Source organism: Papio anubis, chromosome 4 (genome assembly GCF_008728515.1).
Source record: "Papio anubis isolate 15944 chromosome 4, Panubis1.0, whole genome shotgun sequence".
Taxonomy (NCBI): domain Eukaryota; kingdom Metazoa; phylum Chordata; class Mammalia; order Primates; family Cercopithecidae; genus Papio; species Papio anubis.
The window spans coordinates 95233729-95251697 of NC_044979.1; the positions used below are offsets into that span (position 1 = coordinate 95233729).

The following is a 17969-nucleotide window of genomic DNA, read 5'->3' on the forward strand; positions in this document are numbered from 1 at the left end:
TTTGTTTGTTGTTGTTGTTTTTTGAGACACAGTCTCAGTCTTTCACCCATGCTGGAGTACAGTGGCGCGATCCGGCTCACTGCAACCTTTGCCTCCTGGGTTCAAGCGATTTTTCTGCCTCAGCCTCCTGAGTAGCTGGAATTGCAGACGTGCACCACCATGCCTGGCTAATTTTTGTTTTATTAGAGATGGGGTTTCGCCATGTTGGCCAGGCTGGTCTTGAACTCCTGACTCCCGGTGATCTGCCCGCCTCGGCCTCCCAAAGTGCTGGGATTACAGGCGTGAGCCACCACGCCTGGCCAACATTTTTTATAATTGCAGCAAGTCAGCAAGAACACAGAGGAAACAAGAGGGTGTGAGTGAATTGTCCTTCTCTCTGTGCTGTGGTAAACAAAAGCAGTGGTCTTACAGTGAAAGTAGGATGTGAGCTGCTCTTCTAGGGGAGGGGAGTGGTTGTGAGGGAGTGGTTGTGACGTTTTTATTACTTCTACCCAAATTCCTCCAGCTACTCCCACCTCAGATTTTACATTGTTCTTTTATTTTAGAACGAAGGCCCTCAGCATTCAGATCCAGTCCAGGAGTTGGCAAGCTCTTTCTCTAAAGGCCCAGACTGTGAAGATACCAGGCTCCACGGGCCACATGCGATCACACAATCTCTGTTGCATGTTCTTTGTTTCATTTTACAACTCTTTAAATGTGGAAAGCACCCATTCCTAGCTCACTGCCTGGAATGCGTGACTCCTGATCTAGGCAAAAGACTGTCTTCTGTCTGCTGAAAGAAACAAATTGTTTATTTATTCTGCTACGGGTCGTGGATCTTTGCTTGTCTATGCTTTGCTGGGTTTGCTGTGAAATTACTTTTTGTACCCTTGGTGTTATCACGGAACAATTCCATCATTTGAAGCCTTGACTGGAACCCTGTAAAAGAGGACTTGTATGGGTTATCATTGTTATGGAATCTGTAATTCTAGATGTAGCTAAAAGGCAATTCCATAAAATACAATGAGATACACAGACACATGTTATTGAAGGAAGCCCCTGAAGCCTCCAGTGACATTTCTGTTCTTCTTTCCTCTTCTCTGCCTTTTTCCTGTTTCTGCAGTGATGTGAACACTCAGCCAAGCTGTGACGGAAGATCGCCACATACATGTTCTTTCCCCTGGAGCTGGACATGGCCCCTTTCATGGCCTCCAGGTCTAGGCGGGGGTGTTGGCCTGTTCTGTGTCTGGAGGGGCTGTGGTCAGGACAGGAACCCCGCTCGGAGCTCCTGTGATAAGATGACTGTTGATATTAATATAAACCCCACCTTCCAAAAACCTATTTATCCTGATCTTAAGATAAGACACACTTTAATGAGTTGTTTTTGCCAGATATACTGATTTTGCTTTGAATGTTTTTCTAACAATTTTTGATCCACTTTCAAACTGGCAAAGTCAGGTGGGATCACAGCGAGAAGTCAGCACTTCAATTGGTGGAACAGGTGTTGAAGTACAGACAGACATCGTTGCTTTTGTAGTTGTAGATTGCATTTTCCTTTTCAGATCTGTAATATCGTGGGGCCCTTGGAATTTAAGCCTCCAGAATACCATGCTGCTCACTAATGTGTGAGACACATATGAGTTTCCTACAGATCTGTGACAAACAACCAAAAACTTGGAAGCTTAGAACCACAGAAATTAATTTTCTCACAGTTCTAGAGGTCGGAAATCTGAAATCAAGGGGTTGGCAGGGCCCCACTTCCTACAAAGGGTCTAGGGGGATTCCATTCCTCACTGCCTCCAGCTGCCAGTGGTTCTATATATACCTTCTGTGGCCATGTCCCTTCCCTGGCTTCCTGGTCACAGGGCCGGCTCCTCTGAGTGTGTGTCCAATCTCCCTCTGCTTCTCTGTCAGAAACAGTGGTCATTGGATTTGGGGCCCAGGCAGATCATTCCAGGAGTATCTCATCTCGACATCCTTACCTTGATTCCAGCTGCAAAGACTGTTTTCACAAATGAGGTCCCAGTCTCAGGTTCTGAGGGTTGAGACGTGGATGTTATGATTTGGAGGATGTTGTTTTTTAGAGGGCCACCATCCCAGTGCCAGCACTGTGGAAAGCATGTTGCCTTTGGTTAGTTATCGGCCTCTTCCTGGTGTCCTTTCTCATGACTGTCCCACCTGTCTTGTGGCACACAGATGACCTCTTGAATAAAACAAGATCACCAGAGTCAGAGCTCCGTGTTGTCAGCCTGACCATGATGTCATGTACCGAGGGAGGTGATAGTACTGTTGCTAAGGTCAGGGTCACAAAGATCTTGTGTTTTCAGCCTACCACAACCATGGGAAAACACAGTAAATAACGCCTGGGACTTCCTATTCCCAGTACCCGTGTCTCCCCCATCTCACCAGGAGAAGTGCTGGTCATGAAATAATGAGCAGCAATCTTTGCCCCTTTTGAGGAAGCAGCTGTCTAGGTTGTGGAATGGATTTGACTTACGCTTTTCAAACAAACCCTTTACATGTGTGAGGAAGAGTGCCCTCACCATCTCTGTGTCACAAACCAAACTCACGTTTGTCCCAGATCCAACTCCCATCACCAAGCCCATTCAGGACCCACCCTGGGAGGGCCAGGGGCCAGGCCAGGTGACTTGGGGACCCAGGTGTGCTCTGCCTTGGTATCCTCACAAAATGTGGGTTGATTTCTACCTGAAACATAAAGTGCACCCCAGTACAGTGTCTGCGTGGTCGGACCTAGATAAGTGTTGGTATCACGAGAGCCTTGTGTCTCTGTGTCTGATGATTTTGAATGATGCTGAATTCTGCTGTCGTTTGTTATAGCAAAGAGAGCAGGATGAATGGACAGTCCCAGCAGCCCATGGACAGTCTCAATAACAACAAGTAAGAGGTGCTCAGCGGTGTGGGTGTCAGGGGCCTCTGGCGGAGAGCCAGCGATGGGCCCCTGTCTGCCCTGCAGGGCACCCAGCAGAGCTCCTGCCACTGACCAGCTTCCCGCCTGGCTGCCCGTGGCTCTGCTAGGAGAGGCTGCTCCATGCGGGGCCACAGATGCTCCCTCCTATTGGAGGAGCCCATCTCAACTCCTGGCCTATGGGAGAAGGGAGGTTCCATCTGGAAAGCTCAGTGTCCATTCTTCTTGCCTTGGGGTTGTAGAAAGAATGAAAGGCTGGGATGTTCCAGGATCCCCGCTGCTGACTGCAGTCACCACTCCCACTAGATACGGTTCCAGGTAGCAGCTGGACCTGGGTGAGAGCCAAGTGGGGTGACCAGGCTCTCCTTATCCCTGTAGCCTTCTGTACATCAGCCTGAGTCCCTGGGGATTGACAGGCCTCCCCTCCCTGCCCGGGCTGCCTGGTTGCTGACGGTGATGAGTGACAGCATTGAGTCCGCTGCGCTCCCTCTCCCAGGCTGCCTGGTTTCTGGAGGTGGTGAGTGACAGCATTGAGTCCGCTGCGCTCCCTCTCCTTTCTCCTGCACTACGTTTTCCTTATTTGCTGACATTAACCATCAAAGGACCTTGGAGAGCGGCCACCACACCAGCTTTATCCCGCAGCACAAAGACCAGTGGTTCAAGTGTGACGATGCCATTATCACCAAGGCCAGCATCAAAGACTTGCTGGACAGCAAAGGGTGTGTCCTGTGGGGTGGGAGGAAGGCCCTGGGGCAGGGGAGGCCCCGTGGTGGCAGTGCTGCTTCCCCTCTGGTATAGCTGAGACCAACCCACATGTGAGCGTAGAACTGCTCGAAGGTGTTGACCTTCATTTGCTGAAGTATGAGGGCCTGCTCTGGATAGGATGCCAGCCCTGACGAGCTCGCAGGAGGGAGAGAAGGTGCCTGACTGAAGGCCCTCTCTGGCGGTGTTCCCTTAATGCAGAGAACACCCGGGCAGTTGTGTTTTTAACCACATGACCTGGACACATCAGTTTTTTTATCAGCTCCTCTCTTCTTTCCCAGTTTCATTCTTTCATGGCACAGAAACCCGTTGACCCTCCAGGGATCAAGGGGACCCCAGCTGTCAGGAACTCCCTGAGGCCTTTGCACTTCACATTCAGAGCAACATGGACGCCCTCTTGAGAGGTTTCATCTGGAAGGCTCTGTGGTATACTGGACAGCCTTCAGGGCAACAAGGTGGATGTGGACTGGACCCCCGTGATCCTTGACAACAGCAGGCCCCACACAAGGGCAGGGCTGTCACGGGTGGGGGAGAGGCTGTGTGAGGTCAGGTGAGGCAATGGGTGACGTTGTGGCAGGTGGGGGTGGTGGTCAAGCTGTGGTGATGGGCAGGGCCAGTGCCACCAGCCAGCTACACACTTGTTCCTCCTTGGGGACTGAAAAGCCAAAACCTTCCGGCCATGAAATCAGGCCCGGCAGACCTGTGCAGAGTGCAGAGCATGCGTGCTCTTATGTAAGGCAGGTTGTTCTGGCTTTCTCGTCTTAGGAATTAGATGCGGGCATCCTCCCTCTCTCTGCCTCTGCAGGTACTTGCTGTTCGATCACAGTTCCTGGAATAGAGTAGACTTATCTGCAGCTGGTCAGAAAAAATTCAGGCAACACATTGGCAAGCCTCACCAAGTGATACCCCCATCCACCCCACACCTCCCGGCCTGGTGACATTGTCTCCCATGCAGATGTGGCCCCTGTGCACCTGGGACCCATGGGGTCAGGATAGACCACATGGATGGGGAGGCTCCAGGAACTGCACTGAAGATGGATCAGGTGAGGGTTGTGCTCTAGGTGGGAGGAGCAATGTGCACCCATCACCAGGACATCTTCTGTGCTCCTCATAATATGGCGGAGGAGTGGGGGTGGGCGATGGGAGCCTCACAGCGTGGAGTGACCTCTGCCTGGCATTCCCTAGCACTGGGTATGGAAAGGCCCCTGTGTGCTGTAAGATTATGGGTTCCTTAAGAAGTAAGTTGAAGACAGAGATGCAGTGTGCGGGACAGAGGACCTTGTTCATGACTTTTAGTGTTAAATACGGAGAGTATGGAACTCTTCGCCTCGGTTTTCTCAGCGGCTGTGAAGCAGCCCCCAGAGCTCTGCAACTGAGGACACTACATTGGGTTTCCAAGTGTGTCTGCTCTGCAGGTAACTTAGCATCAAGCTGCAGGTGGAAGCTTCTCACAGATTTCTAGAAACAGGCATTTTCTTTCTTTCTTTTTTTGTTTTTTGAGATGGAGTTTCATTCTCGTTGCCCAGGCTGGAGTGCAGTGGCACGATCTCGGCTCGGTGTAACCTCCGTCTCCTGGGTTCAAGTGATTCTCTCCTGCCTCAGCCTCCTGAGTAGCTGGGATCACAGGTACCTGGCCAATTTTTGTATTTTTAGTAGAGACAGTGTTTCACCACGTTGGCCAGGCTGGTCTCGAGCTCCTGACCTCAGGTGCACCTCGGCCTCCCAAAGTGCTGGGATTACAAGTGTGAGCCATCGCTCCCGGCCTAAAAAGGCATTTTCTCATCACTGCCCCTTCCTCTCTTTTTCCACAGAGGTGAACTTCATACATGTAACACTAGTGAAATGAGTGAATTACTGTTGATACTGAAATTTAGATAGCTTCTCCTTTAGTCCTGAGAGCAAGTCTTGCTTTTAAATCGGTGCTGCTTATGTTGCCTCTGCCCTGTGCACCTGGCTCCCCTCTGGCCACCTTGGTGTCTGCTGGTGGCTGGCAGTGGGCGCAGTGAAGGAGTCGGGCTGCAACTCACAACGTGTCTCTGTCATCTCAGTCTGGAGTAAATGCAGCGTTGCTGGTGTCTGAGCGATCCTCCTCTTGTATTTTCCTTCTCGGCTTTCTGTCCCACTGTCTGGCTGCCGCTGCCTGGTGGCCAGTGTGTTGGTTGCAAAGCTGGAGTGGCCTCAGGTGGAGCCTGCATCTTGTGGTGTCTGCCTCTGCTTTACATTTGGTGTACTTTCAGGCATAGTGGGGGTACAATGACATCATGACCAAACTTGTCAGCAGAGCCGAAAGAGGAAGCAGAAGGATGTGCGTTGTTCTTTGTAAGATATCTTGCGTGTATCTATGTATTCAAATTCAAACATGGTGGTTTGTCCATTTGTCCACTGTGAAATTGCAAACTAGGGACAAGGAGGAGGAAAAATATTTAATATAATTTATGAAACAACCGTGTCTCAAGCTGTGCTTGTCTGGGAGCCCTGTCTGCATCTGAACTGAGGGCTCTTCAGTCCTGCAGAGAATAGGATCCCCTGTTTCGGGGGTGGGCAGATGTTTTCATAGACAGCCAGGTAGCGAACACTGTCAGCTCTGGGGGCTGTATGGTCTCTGCCATAAACTACAGAAGTATGGCTGTGTCTGGTACAACTCTTAGACACAGAAATCTGAATTGCATATAATGTTCAGTGTCAAGAAACTTCGATTTTTAAGAACTATTAAACAATGTGAAAATTATTCTTAGCTCACAGGCACAGGGAAGCTGGTGGGGACCACGTCCAGCTCTTTAGCTGGTTAGGCTGGGGAGGGGGCAGTGACAGAACTCACTGCTCAGTGGAGAGAACACCAGAACACAGGACACGACGATCATACCTGGCAGAACCATCACGTGTGGCAGAAGCCTTAGGGTACTCATGAGATCAGTTCATTTTCTGTTGTTTTTCTGCATTTAAAGAATTCAAGAGGAAGCATGCTTTAAAACAAGAATTATCAGAGAAATAGGATGGGCCCAGATTTTCAGAAGAGGCTCTACATAACCAAGTTCTGCTGTTTGTGTGACATTGCTATAAAGATCTCTTTTGGGGGCAAGAGCTCTCTTTTAATCAGGAACAAATCTAATGAAAAAGAGAGTTGACTGAAGTTGGCCTGCAGGATTGGAAGCCGGGTAGCGCCTTTCTTGAAGGCTTGCCACCTCGGGTCACCCCGGTTTACAGGGATGTCCTCTGAAGAGTGTGGAAGGCAGGTGTGAGGGCCTTGGGCCTTTCTGGTAGCTGCTGTGGTTTGGCCAAACCTTGCCTCCCCACGTCCCCCTGGGCCCCTTCCTGTCTCCTTATGGATTCAAGGGTGGCTGTTGCTCTGAGAACACTGGAACTGGGAAGAGAGATGGAGCTACATGCATTCCTGGTGGGCATTATTCTAAACTTTTGTATGCAAGTTAATCCCCTATTCACTGTGACATTGCCATTTCTAGGTTCAGGAAATCTCTCCTTTTAGCTCCCTATCTGGTTATGAAATTCAGGAAACCTGTTCTCCTGTTGCCCAGTAATCACCTCATGTAGGTGTAAATTGTGACAAAGTGTATCTGACCACTTAGGGACCCCCTGGGTGACCCCCCCAACACATTCCCACCAGTGTATTAAAAATCACCTGCATGTCTGAGATGCTGGCTGTCCTTTCAGTGCTTCACAGGAAGTCAAATGGGCTTTCCTGCTTCAGATGCCTGAAGGGAATACTTTGAGGTGGGTGATGTGTTGGGAGTGTGAGTGGCCTCCCTCCAGCCCCGGGGCCCTCCGTGGGGCTGGTCTCCCTGGCAGGCACTGGAACCTTCCTGGATGTTCCCTCTTGTGCCAGCACCACTGCAACATATAGACCCGAGAGCTGTTGTATTTTGGCTTGGTGTGTATGCTTTTCATTGTGTAAAATTGCTGTTCTTTTGACAGTTTGACTGCTTTGTTTACTGTAAGTTTGAAAATAAAAATTAAGAAAAAAATTCCAGTGACTGTGCTGTGGTTGGAGACTTTATTTACCAAGATGTTTGCCCCTTCCTTTCCCTTCTCATTTTCAGGAGCCTTTTAACTTCTCCTCCTCCCCTAGTGGCTTGCAGTCTTTCCTATGTCATAATTAAGCTACACTTTATTCTGAAAACTGGCTGCTTCTCCTTTTATTGACACAAGCAGTCAAAGAGAGGGTGGCAGGAGGAAGAAGAGCCAGCGCAGACCGACCTGGATGGGGATGTCCCTGGTCTGAGTCAGTGGCCAGAGCTGCAGTCTCAATTTGTGCCCAAAGACTGGTTTGGGTGTCGAGAAGGCCATGCACTCACATTTCTTCCCTTTCTGTGACTGGCCTGCTGCTGCTGACCCTTGTTCCTTTTTTCATGGTCACGTGATGACATCCAGGAGTCAGGACAGCCATGGACCTTCAGACTTGGGTGTGCATGAAAGTCACCGAGGCCATTGATGTGCAGGAATCCTTGCCAGACTTGGATTGCAAGACCTGTGCTGTGGTATAGCAATGTGCATTTTATAGCAAGCTCCCTGCATGATTGGAGAGTAGCAAATGGAGTGGAGAGAAAATGTGCACAGCTAGTTAAGTGCACGGTTCTGTGACAGGTCACAAGGCCATGGTGTATGTCTATGAAGTGCTCTCCTACCTGCCCCCACACATTTCCCCTGCCCTCAGTGAGTCAGGACTCTCCTGCTTGGCCTCATCTTCAGTCAGCCTCTGAGAGTTAAATAGCCCTCCCCTCCATGTTCAGGTGCCTCTGTTGCAAACCTCTATGGCAAGTTATTTGACTTCCTTTACATGGAAACACTAAGGGGCACCAGAGAATGTCCCAGCTTCCAGACTTAATGCGGTCTCCATGTTAAATGCAACCATTTTTTGTGTGCCCTCTGGGAGGCTTCACTCTACATGGGCCCTAAGACCTTCAAACCAGTAAATCTCCATTTCTCCAGGACAGAAATAGGAAAACTTTGTGACTGAGACATTTGGTACAATACAGGCCGGACAGGACAAGGCTTCTGTCCCAGGAGGGCTGATGACATGGGCTCCTGGAGCTGAGCTGCTGGGCCGGGGAGGGCCGGTCTGTCTCCCTCACAGATGGCCCAATGCCAGGGGATGCCCTTGAGGACCCTCGCTCCAGTTTGGCTGAGAATAAAAGAAACAGACATGGTCAGCATCTTCACCGAGCCCACCGGGGCCCCTCAGGGATGAGCCCCACAGGCCTGGGCCTCTGGAGTCCTCGGAGTCCCTGTGTGGCCCCCTGGTCTGTGACTGAGGACACCCCTGCAGGCTGCTGATCCCAGAGGGAGTGCTGTGTGCAGTCTGGGGTTGGGGAGCTTTTTGGAGTCGGGGAGCCTCAGGTCACTCCTGGTTCGGCAGCCCTGATTCATATCTCAGACGGAAGAGGCCTTCACTGTCACCCAGCCCGCTTGCCACCTCACATGGGGGCCTGTCTCCACAGTGGGTGAGAAGGCCCTGGGCACGGGGCCCCCTCTGCCCTCCAGGCTGTCCGCTCCATGCCGGGGCTGGACCCGTCCCACACCTGGCTGAACTCTTGTTTCTGGCTCCGGGCCAGGGGATCTTCCCATGCCCTCTGCCCATATCCTCTCTGGGCCAGGAGCACTGATTCTCTTGTCTCCCGGGCTTGTTGTCTTGCCAGCCTTGGAGGGGCACTCGAGAGTGAGGGGTCCCTGCTGCTCTCTAAGGAGGTAGGAGTTGGGGCTTCCACAGATGGGTCCGACTGCCCCAGTGCTCTTCAGGGCCCTTCGAAGGGAAGAGGGGGACAAAGTGGAAAGTGGAGAAGGGGTATTGGGGAGGGTCCTGCCCACAGACCCCCAACCCGTCTGCCCAGCATCCAGCATGTCCAGCACACATGTGCTCAGCACCTGCCCTGAGGACCAGCAGACCCATGTGACTGTCTTTGAGTAGAGGAGGAAGAAGAAGTGCAGAAGGAAGCTCCAGGTAGTGTCACTGGCGGAGGGTGTCTAGGTTCTTGGCGTCTTGAACAAAGAATTGGACAAAATGGACAAACAAAGCCAGGAAGGAATGAAGGGATTTATTGAAAATGAAAGTACATTCTACAGTCTGGGCGAGGGCCCAAGGATGGGGGCTCCAGGGCCCCGTTACAGAATTTTTGGGAGTTTAAATATCCTTTAGAGGATTCCATTGGTTACATGGTATATGCTTTATGTAATGAAGAGGATGAATTAAAGTTACAAAGTCATTTACTTGGTGTACACCCTATGGAGAGGATATTTGCTGTTGTAGCTGAAGTGTGAATCAGCCTTATGTTCCCTGCCTCCTGTCCCTATTTTCCTGCCTCATTTTCCCCCTGGGAGATGTGATTCCCATAAATCTTTGTGGGAGGCAGAAGGACCAATGGTCTTTCTTCTGTTACTGCTTCATGCTGGCTTGGGGCATAGTCCCTACCTGTTGGCGATCACAGAACTCTCGCCCTGCTCTGTCTAGTGGAGGCAGAGTAGCTCCTTGATGGCCAGGGGTGGTGTCTTCACCTAGAACTGGCTGGAACCTTTGTTGCATAACTATCTGAAGCTTGATGGTCTCTAGGCGAGAGGAAATGAATTTGGTTAAAAGATGTAATGGGAACTTCAGGGGATGGATATCTATGTTGTCAGGAATGTTTGTTATTGCAGGAGAAAAGACAAAACCTGGTCTGTTCTAGAATCTATGTGTTTCCTTAAACTCTTAGCACAGATAACTCCCTTTTGGCTTGGTTTGGTCTGCTGGGGCCTAGTGCATGATCTTAGTCTAAAACAATGGCATCCCAGAATTTTGTTTAAAAATATTCCCCCTTTTTGGTCAGGTTCTCTCTTAGGTGAGAGTGTGGCCAAAACTTAGGGCCTTAGCGCCACTCTCAGTTACCATCATTTTGGGTTTCCGGTCTCAGCACTTCATTGATAGGTTGCGGTGTCCTCAAAGTTGCACATTTCTTTCAACTCTTGTCATTCTGGTTGAAGAGAGACCATATGATGTTCTAGAGATGTCTGCATGCAAGCAATAAAAACTTCGAGAGAATCCAGTGCACCAGGGAGACTATTCTCATGACTATTGGGAGGACAGTACAAAGAGTTTGGAGTATGGTCCTTACCGAGGGTCTCCATAAGTCAAACCTCCTAAAATCAAATAGAGCAAAGAATGAGCTAGATAAAGAGTCTACTCACTTAATAAGTAGTCTCTTTGTTAATCCCCTGCCACTGAATTTCCATAATTTTCACCTGATGTATTTTTCCATAGGCCACAAGTGCCAGCAGCGGAACAGATACTTCTTGTTCAGCCAATTCTATTATAACTTTCACAAGAGAATTTAAAGTTTGCTGTGTCCTTTACTGTATAATTTGCTATTGAGTCTATCATGAGGGATACATTTCTAATCATTGCTTCTTTTACTTTAAACCATGGAAAAAGGACCTAACAAACGATGCCCTTCTAGAAGAGTGAAGACCTCCTGGCAGTGTTCTTTTTAACCCATGATGTGGGTTAAAAGGAATGAATCAATGTTTTGTTTATAACTGAATATGAGGCAATGTATGTACCATTAAAGTTTTGTATCTACATTAGGCCTTCATCTTTTATCTATCAAAGTATAACTTTTTCCATGTATAGGGCTGGCTGTAAACTTCCTCACAAATAAAACTATACCCAGTAAGTGCACATAACAGACTGACTCCCTTTTCACTTCTATTGTTTATAGAGGCATAAGCAAGAAAAAACATTCAAAGAAAAGAGTTTCATGATAATAGAAGTCTTAATCTGTGAACGTGGAAAAAGCAGTTCACATCAAGGATGCCATCTTCTTCTGGGGAGAAACTTTCCTGGCTAGTTTTACCTTAAGGATTTCAATGGGTGTACAGTTCCAAGAGTGAGAGGGACGCTTCTCAGTTGTGAGATTATGAACCCAAAGTTCAAGGTCCTGAAGTTTTGTAATAGTGTGGATGGCAAGGACAGTTTTTCTTTGACGTACTCAGAAGATCCAAACCATAAAAAGTTTTCTTTACCAGATGAAACTACACTGTAGCATAATAATCTGCTGTGAAAACATTAGCCCTCTGGCATGGGAAAGCTTTTTTTTTTTTTTTTGAAACAGAGTCTTGCTGTGTCACCCAGGCTGGAGTGCAATGGTGTGATCTCAGCTCACTGCAACCCCTGCCTCCTAGGCTCAAGTGATTCTCCTGCCTCATCCTCCTGAGTAGCTGGGACTACAGGCACCCACCACCATGCCCGGCTAACTTTTTGTACTTTTAGTAGAGGCAGGATTTCACCATGTTGGCCAGGCTGGTCTCGAACTCCTGACCTGAGGTGATCCTCAGCCTCCCAAAGTGCTGGGATTACAGGTGTGAGCCACCTTGCCTGTCCAGGAAAACTTTTATACAACCAGAAAACATGCACTGAAAATAACAATTGAGTGAAATCCCTTTATAAAATGTTCAAATGGCCCACCAGGTGACCAAATGTACCTGAAGCTTTAATAGTTTTCCCACGAATATAGAGCCAAACATTGGTTATAAACTATTTTAGTAATTTATAAGTTACTACATGAATGTGTTCACTTTGGATTGTTTTATCTTTTCCATGATGAGTCATGGAATGCAGAACTTTTAATAATAAAAGCTTTAAGGACTCAAAAAGGACAAGGTGGTCATCCCGGTTCTCCATGAGTCCATGCTTATTAACATCAGATGTATATCCTCTTGAATACCAGTTGTTTTTCTAAATTAGGTGCATAGCACTGATAACCGATGAGTTATCAAAGGTAATTTGACTTAAGCTGTGAATTTATTCAAATTGTATATCTAAACAATTTCAGTATCAGCTGGTTTAACATGAAAATCTGACTTTTCTTGGTATTTAATTTTTTTTTGTTCTACTTGGGTAGAACAAATTTCCTTTATATTAGGAAATTTAGTTCTTTCTGTGGTTTACAGTAACTTAACACAATAACCATAATTATAATTGGTAGCATATACTTACACATTAGAATTTTAGAAATCCCATATAATTTTGGAATATATATTAGTATTATTCACAAAAATATAACCTAAAGAAGATTGAACATGATTTTGGCAATCCCATATGCCTAACCATGTCAAATAATCTTGTTTACTTCTTTTCCAGATGTTTTCAAGGGCCCCCCTGATCCATTCAAAAAACTAGGCATTAGGAAAGAAAATTTTAAAATTGAAGTTTAATTTTGGAATTCCAGATTACCATAAATTATTTATTTTGCCAAAATTGTAACTCAGAAATTTTAAAGAAGCAAAAAACTTTTATAATCTTTTACAAAAAATTCTAATGTTCTTACACACCTTGCATGTAAAACTGTTTCTAGTAGTCTTAATTACGTGTTATAATGGTGACTCTCAGCAATTTTAATTTTAATGTGAAACCTGGTAACTTATGTTCTGATAAGGGTTGACTATTTCCAGCATTAGCTAGGGGTGTGGCCAACTCCACATGTCCTCAGGCCTCACCTGGAGGAAAGCAGACAAGTTAAATAATTTTCAAAAGCTAAAGAAGCAGTTTATGACCTTAAAGCATTTAGCAAACCTGATATTTGAACATAACTTAGGCCACATGTTTACATTTTGAAGACATTTGTATTTTACCAATAATCTTTAAAACTGTCTTTATTTCCCAAAGATTACTCAAGTCACATGAACTAAAAGGCATTACATTTTTCACTTTTCTGACAAAATATTTGTTTTAAGCTCTTATTATTATTAAACCAATTAATTAAAGCTCTTTTATATTAATTAAAACTTTACAGAGAAGATAAACAGTGACTTTTACTATTTGTTTAACCAGTTTGTACAGAGAGAAAGAGGCCAGTGACTGGCTGGTAAGAAATTCTTACCCTTTTGCCAGCATGCCACATTTCTGGGTTCTCTCTCCCTGACCAGCCCTAGTTGACCCCGCTTGACTGTATGCAAACAAACACGTTGCCATGAATTAAGAATATTCACAAATAGTTTACAAATTTTGGAGAAATTAGGCAGAGAGAGAGAGAAATGTGACTCAAATTCTATTTATTAGAGTACACTCAACACACTTAAAGTATCAGGGAGCCTAGAATCCAAAAAATTAGTTTAAGGATAGGAAGCTGGTGTGCTCCATTAACTCCTGTGGCCCAACAAAGGCAGCATAGAAATTCCAGATAAATGGAACAAATAATGATTTGCTAGAAATGCATAGGAAACAAAATAACTATTCACAGAACCAAGTAAAAGCCTTCCACTAGGAACTAAAAAAAAAATTGGTTATACATATATGCATACACATATACATACATACAAAGCTAGAGGAGAATAAACGCAAATGAATGAAAACTAGAAGCAGAAACAAAAAACAGGAGACCAACCCTAAATTTTCCTACTCAGTATACCTTGGAGGCTACAGTGTTACCTACCCCCAAAACCCACATATTACGTATTTTATTCCTGATACACAATTTAATATCCTTAAGTTCATCAATATTATTATAAATTCTGTGCAATCAAGAAATTCACTTTAGGCACATGACCAACAAGTACTCCAGCACTATCCAAGCAAAGTGGTAAACAGCACGAAGCAATGCAAGCATGGATGTGAAATTTGGCTCCACACTCAATTCAGCTTCATGCTTAACTATATTTAAAAAAGAATTGTCAAACTGCTGATTCATTTCTTTACAATACTTTTATTTTACTTTAATCAAGACTTGGCTTTAACAATGAAAGTGTTAATTAGCCAAATATCTCCAATTCTCTATCAGGTTTTGAAGAATGTTTTATTATTTAAACTTTTTTCGCATCTTTCTCCCTTACTTAATGATTCCTTACTACATTGTTTCATAACCTTTTCAAAACTGTAATTTGAACTAACTTTTAGATAACTTCTGAATTAGACAAAATTATTCTTTTTTTCACCTATAACATAACCCTTTCTAGCATATTTTGTATACAGAAGTATGTATTAACTAGAATTTTTATTCTTAGTCACCTAAAACTTCAGTGAAACCCTAAAAAGCAAGAAATCCTGAACTATCAGATATGGACATTTATAGATAAAAACAACTCCACAACCTTTGCCCAGAGTGTTTCTGAGAGGGACGTTCCCCCGGGTCTTCTCCAGGACCAAGGCGCCAGAGTTCTCCTGTTCTTTTTCAGTGACCCAGGAAAACGAAGCCCCCTCCTATATTGATAGCTGGGAACTGTGGAGTCTGCCATCCCTCCTCTTGAGACAGGGTCTCCACTAGCACAGAGATTGCTTTGGATCAATAGATCATTTTTTCCCCAAACCAAACACCCTCCTTGCTTGGCTGGTGTTGTTCCTAAGGCAGCTTCACTGGTGAGAGTGAGTGAGGATTGAAGTAGAATACAGCAGTCACCAGATGTCTTGCTTCCTACAGAAAATGATATCTTCGTGGTCCCTGAATGATCCCAGGAGGCTGATCCTATAAAGACGTCTGGTCCCTGACCCCATTTGCCTCCAGGTGCCCAGAACAGCCTATCGTGGGCCTTCACCCTCGGCAGGTGGACGTTGTTGTCTCAGCTAAGGCTGAGAACTACCAACCTGGATAATTTGAGCAAAATATTGAGGACCAAATAAATATGGCTGGGAGAAACCTTGTCCTCATCCATCTCCTTTATTCCAAAAATAAATTTTGGGAAGTTTCCAAAATCATATGTAATATGGTAAGATGTTTGAACTTTTATGGGATCAGGGAGAGGGGAAACTTTAGAAAGAGGGGAGGGCTCTCAGAGAGGGTAATGTTCAAACTGAGGATTCCAGGATAAGGAACATCCCCCCTGACCTGAGTGAGAAAGGAGGAAATAGCATTCCTGGCAGAGGGAAAAGCCAGCCAAAGCCCTCAGGGCAGGAATGAGAAGTGGAGGACTTCTCTGAGAATAAGCTTCATATGTTCTGGGACAGTGGGCCCTGGAGAGTCAGGAGGGCTGAGGTTGAAAGGACACCAGGGCCAGGCCATGTGGAGCTTGAAAGCTTCCCTGCACCAAATGGAGATTTCATTCTGATCGTGTTCAGCATGGTTTTCAGCAATGAGGAGATGTAATCTGACTGATGTTTGCAAACATTGCTCTGGCTTCCAGTTGTCACCTAGGAGTAGAAAATCAGAATGGGCCTCACTCCTCTGGTAACAGTAAAACAACGGATAATCTACAAGATCATACCTTTCCCTGAACCTATCAGAAGCTGAAGACACAGGGCAAACACTCAGCCTGAGGCTGAAGGAAGGCAGGAGCCTCTGAGGAGAGGAGGTGTGAACACGGCTCCCTATGGCCAAACATGAGAAGGAGACAGCCCTGCCACACAGGTGGGGAAGACTGGCTCAGTCGATGCCTTTAAAGAATCACTGAAGGCTGTGTGTGAGTCAGCATGGAAGTGTGGACCTCCTGGGATTTTTGGACAGTGGAGTTCACACTTGCTTGCAGGTGCTTCTCTATAGATGGTCACTGAGCCTTCCTCATACATGAATGTATTGGGCACAGAGTGGGAGACCAGAGAGAGCCTCCCACAACAGTGCCAGCCTGGGGCAGGGGAGCAGCTGCCACTGCAAGAAATGCACAAAGCTCTTCCAGACTCTTCTTCCAGAACAACAACAACAAAAAAGCCATACCTTCTGGGGAAAGGGCAGCAAACCCTGCTGGCCTCAGGCTGCAGGAAAAATCCCACTGAGGTTGGTGGTGTGAAAGGAAAATAAATCTTGGTGCCCCAGAATCACTAAGCTAAAAGGAAAAGTCAAGCTGGGAACTGCTTAGGGCAAACCTGCCTCCCATTCTGTTCAAAGTCACCCCTCTGCTCACTGACATGAATGCATATCTGATTGCCTTATTTGGAGAGGCTAATCATAAACTCAAAAGAATACAACCATTTGTCTCTTATATACCTATGACCTGGAAGAACCCTCCCTGCTTTGAGTTGTCCCATCTTCACCTTGAGTTATCTCACCTTTCCAGACTGAACCAATGTACCTCTTACACATATTGATTGATGTCTTAAGTCTCCCTAAAAGGTGTAAAACCAGGCACTGACCCTACCACCTTGTGCACATGTCATCAGAACTTCCTGAGGCAGTGTCATGGGGGCTCATCCTCAACCTTGGCAAAACAAACTTTCTAAATTAACTGAGACCTGTCTCAGATTTTTGGGGTTCACACTGGGAAGGAAAAGAAAAACCCCCACTGCAATTGCAGGCAGGAAATTGTCCCAGTCCATTAGAGTGCCCCTCCTCTTGGGGAAGGAAGGATGGATAAAAAAGCGTCATTCTCTGGACTCTGAAACACTGGGCCTGCCTCATGCTGAGACTGGAACAAAATGATGGACAGTGGCCCTGACCCCACACCAGGTCAGCAAGCACCAGGTAATAAGTAATAGCAGTCTACAGCAAGGGACAGCCAAAAAATGTGGATGGGCACACAGGGAAGGTACAAAGCTGAGGGTGGAGCATGAATATTGTGAGCCCAGCCCTTACCAGGGACCCAGTAGCACTAGGGGGATTTGAAGCCAGTGGTGCACTGAACTAAAATGGCAACAGCAAAACGCAGACCCAGTTCAACTCATCACTAGATCAACTCAACCCCTCACACCAGCAGGTAGTAGAAGGAAAGGCATGCCCATTTCCAGGTATAAATACTTCTTGCTTCAGTCTCTACTGTCTTACACATGTCAAACGTTCAATCAAAGATCACAGGACACACAAGAGCAACTAAAAACACTATCAGGAGAAAAATCAATCAACAGAACCAGACTCAGGTGGACCACACACATGAATAGATGGGGAATGTCAACTGAGAGATGGAAGTTGTAAAGAAGAATCTAACGGGAATGCCAGAAGAAAAAAAAGCGATGGTAGCAGAGATGAAGTATGCATTTGACAGGCCTATCAGTAGACTCAACCCTGTAAGAATTAAAGAAAAAGGAAAGAAGCACGAAAGGTGGCTTGGCAGTTAAGGACAGGTTTATTTTAGAGAAAACGAACTTGAGAGGGGCTTTTGGATGAGTTAGGTTGGAGGCACTTTTTTTTACAGACTAAGAGTGTTTAAGGATTTAGGGTAGGAGAGTTTATTGGAGGCTTGGACTCTTGTGTTTTTTTTGTTGTGTTTATTTGGGGGGGAGAGTTGTGAGTTTGTTTCCACACATTTTTTTTTTTTGCAGCTGCAGGCCTACCCCCTGAGTTTGCGTTTAGCTTCCCTAGCTTAGTGCACCTGAAGGGAAAGGAATGTGCTTATTAAGGCCCACTGTTTTACTGGACCCATTGTATGAGAGTGAAGTTTGGCAGTTACCCAAGAGACTTTC

The 17969-nt window shown here is 46.3% G+C and overlaps 1 long non-coding RNA gene across 1 annotated transcript; it reads left to right on the forward strand.

Moving 5' to 3' along the window:
• The first annotated feature begins 233 nt into the window (after positions 1-233).
• On the forward strand, positions 234-805 carry LOC108585045. The gene is made up of 2 exons (XR_001900865.3): positions 234-423; positions 546-805. It is a non-coding gene; the product is annotated as an uncharacterized LOC108585045 (long non-coding RNA).
• The last annotated feature ends 17164 nt before the right edge of the window (positions 806-17969 follow it).